The 6,252-nt window shown below is 36.8% G+C and overlaps 1 pseudogene; it reads left to right on the top strand.

Annotated features, from left to right (window-relative positions):
- Window positions 1–4,400: 4,400 nt before the first annotated feature.
- Window positions 4,401–4,670, top strand: LOC109379492 (40S ribosomal protein S29 pseudogene; annotated as a pseudogene).
- The last annotated feature ends 1,582 nt before the right edge of the window (window positions 4,671–6,252 follow it).

The following is a 6,252-nucleotide window of genomic DNA, read 5'->3' as shown; positions in this document are numbered from 1 at the left end:
CACTCCGTTGAAGATAATTTCTTGTCTTCTGTTTTCCATTTTTGCTGTTGAGGAATCAGATGTCAGTTTAATTCAGGGGTCAGCAAACCATGGCCTGTCTACCAAATCTGAATCATCATCTGTTTTTTGTAAATAAAGTTTTATTGAAACACAGTCATGCTTATTTCTTTGCCAATTTCCTATGGCTGCTTTTACTACAGTGGCAAAATTGAGTATTTACAATGAGACCATACAGCCTCAAAACCTGAAGTATTTACTATTTGTCCTTTTACAGAAAGAGTTCACTGATTCCTGGCCTATATTTGCTTCCATAATCAGTCTTGTAGGATAATACCTCTGCAATTCATTGCTGTGCAATTTCAATATGATTTGTCTAGGTATGGACAGTTTTTAATGCTTGTAATTTTGGGGACTTCTTGAATGTATGGATTATTGTTAGTTATGGGTTCTGAAAAATTTTCAAATATTGCTTCTGTTACCTCCTTCCTCTTTACCTCCTTTTAAAAGGAAAATTGTCTCACTTTATGCTCCATATCCCTAATATCACTTTTGTATATTTTCCATACCTTTGTCTCTCTCTTCCAAATCCTTTCTCCCATCCACCTTCCAGTTCACTTATTCTTCTAATTTATTCTGCTGCACAGTTAATACAATCCTCTGAATTGTTAATTTAATTACTGTAATTTGCATTTCTAAAAGTTCTATTTTTTCAAAGACATTTGTTCTTTTTTATATTTTATCTTTTTTCCTGCTCATATTTTCAAGCTAATCTCTTCTTTCTATAACATATTAAACATTGTTCTTTCATCCAGTAATTGATAATTCATGTATTCTGCATTCTTTACTGTTTTTTCTGCTATTTGTTATCTCATGTAGAAAAGTATCTAGCAGAATTTCAGGAGAGCTGTGATGGAGGTAAATTCCTCAAAAAAGAATCTACATTTGTTTCTCTCAGGTGTTTGGGGTAATGACCATTCCAAGACTACTTGAAACTATAGTATTATCCATTTGAGAATTTTGAGAAAACCTAACCAATGTAAATTGACCCAGAAGCCCTGAGGGTAGGCATTCATTTAACAATTTTCAAGAGAGAAGTTTTTTGTTGTTTGTTTGTTTGTTTTTCTCTTTCATTAAACACCATGGTTTAAGGCAGTCAATTTTCCTAGCATTCTGGGTGGGATGGGGGTTGGGGGTTCAGGGAAGGAGGAATGTGATTTATCTCTAACATACCCTTACCCTCTTACATAGGAATACTTCTAGGATTCTGACTTCACCAAGTTTTGTATTTGCCTTGTAGTTATTCTTGCTTTTTATATTCATTACCTCTTCAAATGTTTTGTTTCTATTATTGTCTTTTCTAGCCTCTTGTGTTGAACTTTCTCATTTTGTCTTCTATATCTCTTAATCTGACTTTGATGTAGTTATCAATGAGCTTAAGGAGGTGGAAAAAATTACTCAACATTCTCAGTTGATTTCAGCAGAAGGGTAAGTTAGGATACCTAGTCTGTGATATTGATAGGTATGGAAGCCTAATACCCAAGTAAAAAAAAAAAAAAAAAGGCAAGTGACTTAACTGAAGTCACAAGAGTTCTGATTTCCTAGATTAAAAAAAGAAAAAATTACTCTTCAATTTACAATTGAACAGTCAATTCTTTTAAAAGATGTCCTTAAAAAGACAAAAAAATATATCTTTAATGAATTTAGGATTCAGAAAACAGCAATGATTGGGGTAGAAGTAAATATCCATCAATATTCTATAAAGTAGAATTGGTTATTAAATGGATAGTCAAATAAGTGCATTTCAAGCCACAGCAGATTGTTATTTGATTAAAGATTTTAATCAGATCCAAGGTCATTTCCACCTCAAATCAGTGTGCCTCAGACAAATGTCTTTGTTTCATTAAAAAATTTCCCAACTGCCCTACTTCCTAAACACCAAGGGAATCCCAGCTGCTGTCCTGGTATTTAAGCCCAACTCTTTGGCATTATCTTTACCTTCAAATCTTTCTTCTTCCACATGTACTCATTTATCAACTTTAGCAGCTTCCTTTGCTCTGTCAGTCCCTTGTTGGGGCTTGGTTACCTTCTGATTAGAATATTATCAGTTTCATTCTAGCTTTCTAGTCTGTAGCATCCACCTATAAAGTTTCTAACCTTATATAAAACACATACATAAACTACACACTCACTACACACACAGTTATTCTGTATGTTTTATTTGGGCATCTTTTTATATAAATACTTCGAGAAAGTTTGGATAGTATTTCTTCTAGGAGAAAAGGGTTCTAAAATTGGGGCAGCGAGATACTAAGTGGGGTTTTAGCTTTATATGGTATGTATTGGCTTTTTAGAAAGAAATGTACCCTTGTGCTGCTTAGGCAATACAAATTAAAATATAAAGAAAATGCTCACACTTACTGTCATAGCAATGTTTCTACACTTCAGCTCTTGATAGTGCCTCTCTTTTATCCCTGCATATTTTGGGTTTGTCCATACTTCCCTCTTTAACATTTAGCCCTTGAATTTTGTGACCTAGTTCATAGGTCAAGACTTTTCTCCCTATTTTTCATGCTATCTCATCTCTAGCTCCAAGCAGAGAATAATTCATTCAAGATGTACTCTCTCTACTACTGCCAGGGTGGGAGATAGAACACAACAATTTTTGAAAGATTTTCCATTATCCTCCTATCAGGAATAGTTTCCTAAATGTTGCCTTGAAAGCTTTTACATGCTTACTTCTTGTTCTTTATACGTGGTTAATATTTTCCACACTGAACTTTCTCTTCTACATGGTCAAGAGTCCTAGAATTTTCAAATCTTAATCTTAACCTTATGATTTCCCAATCCAAATCCTGTCTGTACTGGTGGTTGTCTCTATTTAACTGTATCCATTTTTAAATAACCATCAGAGATGATGAATTATCCAGAATGAAGCTCAGAAAGACATAGAAATAGAAAATATCAAAGTCAGATTAAGAGATATAGAAGATAAAGTGAAAAAGTTCAACACAAGAGGTTGCAAAAGACAATAATAGAAACAAAACATTTGAGGAGATAATAAATATAGAAAGCAAGAATCCTCATATTTAAGAAGCACAGCATGCCCTAAAAAGATTAATTAAAAAGAAATACGCTTAGGACCAGCTGATTGGTGCATTGGTTAAGAGTTGGCTTGGGATGCCAGCTCTTAGCAGCAGGGCGCCGGTTTGGATCCCACATTAGGGCCAGTGACGCTGTGCCCTCTACAGCTAAGATGGTGAACAACAGCTTGACCTGGAGCTGGGCTGCTGTGAGTCACTGGCGATGGCGAAGGCTGCAGTGGGACTGGCTGGCAACTGGCGTGAGCTTTCGTGAGCTGCCATGAGCCGCTGTGAGTGGCTGTCCAATGGCTGGTGAGTGACTGCCTCACGCGGGAAGAGCACAATGATAATACCAACATGGGCCAGTGAAGTGATGTCCTCCACAACTAGACTGAAGGACCAAAGGACAGCAGCTTGTCTGTTCCCCTTCCCCGATTTCCCAATGCTGTCCCCCTCCCCCAATTCCCCAATAAAAATCTTAAAAAAAAGAATACACTTAGATATATTACAGTGAAACTAAAGAAAACCATACACATAGAGAAAGTTTAATTGCAGCCAGAGAGAAAAGAATATGTAATGAAGGACAATCAAATATTCAGGTAGCTGATTGTTAAATAAGAAACAGAATATCTTTATGGTACTGAGAGAAAATAATCGTCAATCTTGAAATGTATACCCAGGGAACTTTTTCAAAAATAAAGGCAAAATAAAGGCAAACAAAAAATTAAGCATCTCATAAATAGACCCTCTGAAAACTACCTTATGAAGTTTACTTCAGAAAGAAGGCAAATAATCCCAGAAAGATGGACTGCGATTCAAGAAGAATTGTCAGCAATAAAAATGATTTGTATACATTTAAATTTGAACAAACTCTGATCATATAAAACAATGATAATACTGTATTAGTTTTCTATTGCTACCATAACAAATTACCATAAGTTTAATAGCTTAAAAAACATAAATTTATTGTATATTAAAATCTTGGGATCATCAGGACTGCCTTCCTTTCCAGAAGCTCTAAGGAGAAAAGTTGTTTTTCTGCCATTCCTAGCTTTAGAGGCCGCCCACATTCCTCGGCTCATGCCCCCATTCTCCATTTTCAAAGTATCTTTCTTAGCATCCGTTATAGTCAGTCTCCCTCTGACAACAGCTGGGAAAGGTTCTCTGCTTTGAAGAATTGATGTGATTAGATTTGGCCATGTTAATGCCCCAATTTCAAAATCCTTAACCTTAAACACACCTGCAAAATCCTTTTTGTCATGTAAGATAACTGCCATATTCTGATTTATAAGAAGTGTATGTTTTCCCTTTTACCTTGTTGCATCCGAGAGAGCAAGATGGGTCACCAACAGCTCTACTGGAGCCATCCAAGAAAATTCGGCCAGGGTTCTCGTTCTTGCTGCGTCTGCTCAAACCGGCACGGTCTGATCCGGAAATACGCCCTCAGTATGTGTCGCCAGTGTTTCCGTCAGTACGCGCAGGATATAGGCTTCATTAAGTTGGACTGAGTGAACTTCCATGAATGAATCATGCAAGCTATCTACTGCAGAAACAATGTCAGCTCTTTGTACATAAAATAAAGACTTCAATTATGAGTGTTTTTTTTTTAAAAAAAGAAATGTATGTTTGGTTATTCAGGTGACTAAAATATATTTCTCATGTATACTTTGTCTTTCTCCACAGTTCCTGGCTCACAGCTCCCAAAACTGCCTTGGAATTTCCTGAATATCATGAGCAGTGGGAGCCTCTTTTGTTATAACATTTGGTCTCTTGTCCTCAGTTTCTGAAATCCCTTTGGGAGCCTTAAAGGTGAAACAGGTATCTTGTTATTTATAGCAAGCCCCTTCCACCACAACTGGGTTTATGTTAATGAAGTGACTTTTGCAAAGCACCTAAGGATAGGGGCTTGTTGCCAGGGGAACCAATCTTGAATAGAGGGTTGGGATTTATAGTCTTACCCTATGATTTCCTGGGAGTTGTTATGGGCTGGAGGTTGAATCAATTGCCTGTGATGTAATCAATTTTGCTTATATAAGAAAGCCTCCATAAAAACCCAAAATGACAGGGTTCAGAGAACTTCTGGGTTGGTGAATGCATGGAGGTATTCAGAGATTGGCACACCCAGACAGAGCATGAAATCTCTGTGCCCCTTCCCACTTGCCCCATGCATCTCTTCTATCTGGATATTCATTTGTGTTCTTTATCATATCCTTTTATGTTAAACTGGCAAACATAAGTAAGTGTTTCCTTGAGTTCTGTGAGTTGTTCTAGCTAATTAATTGAATCCAAAGGGGGACCTCATGGGAACCTCTGATTTATAGCTAGCCGGTCAGAAGTCCAAGTAACAACCTGGACTTGGGACTGGCATCTGAAGTCCAAGGAGGGGGATCCTTGGGAACCTTCAGTCTATAGCTGGTTGGTCAGAAGCACAGGTGTTAACTTGGGCTTGTGATTTACCTCTGAACTAGAGGGCAGCAGTCTTGTGGGATAGAGCCCTTAGCCTGTGGAATCTGATGTTATCTCTGGGTAGATAGTGTCCAAATTCTGCTGAATTGTAGGACACCCAACTGCTATCCCAAGCATCTCAGAACCATTCTAGTAATATATTCATAGGTTATGGGAATTAAGATGTTAACATTTGAGGGAGGGAACAATTTTTCTGCCTATCACAAAAACTATTTGGTTTTTGGAGTTTATGCTTTTCTGAATAAAATTATAAAATCATATTGAAAAAGACAAAGAATACACTAAATAAATTAGCAAAAACTGAAAAGTCTGACAATGCTAACAACTGGTAAGGGTGTGGAGAGAAAGGAAGGAACTATTTTAATGATGCTGATGGGTATATACATTGGTGCAACTGCTTTGGAAAACCATGGAATTAACTTGTAGAGTGGAAATCAATCAAGCAATAATACGGGCAAAAGAAAATCACTCGTACATGTTGATTAGGAGATATGTTCAACAATGTTAAGAGTAGAATTAATTGTAATAGTGGAAAAAGACAGTAGTATATAATTCAAATGTCTATTGGCAGGTGACTGGATAAATAAAGTGGGGTACAGCCGTAGAATCCACAACAGTGAAAATAAATGAACCACAACTACACACAGAGAGAGAACATGGATTCATTTCACAAACTTAAGGTAAAATGGGAAAAGGAAATCACAGA

The sequence above is a fragment of the Hipposideros armiger genome, unplaced genomic scaffold (assembly GCF_001890085.2).
Source record: "Hipposideros armiger isolate ML-2016 unplaced genomic scaffold, ASM189008v1 scaffold_2, whole genome shotgun sequence".
NCBI lineage: Eukaryota > Metazoa > Chordata > Mammalia > Chiroptera > Hipposideridae > Hipposideros > Hipposideros armiger.
This window is presented reverse-complemented; position numbering and strand designations above follow the sequence as displayed.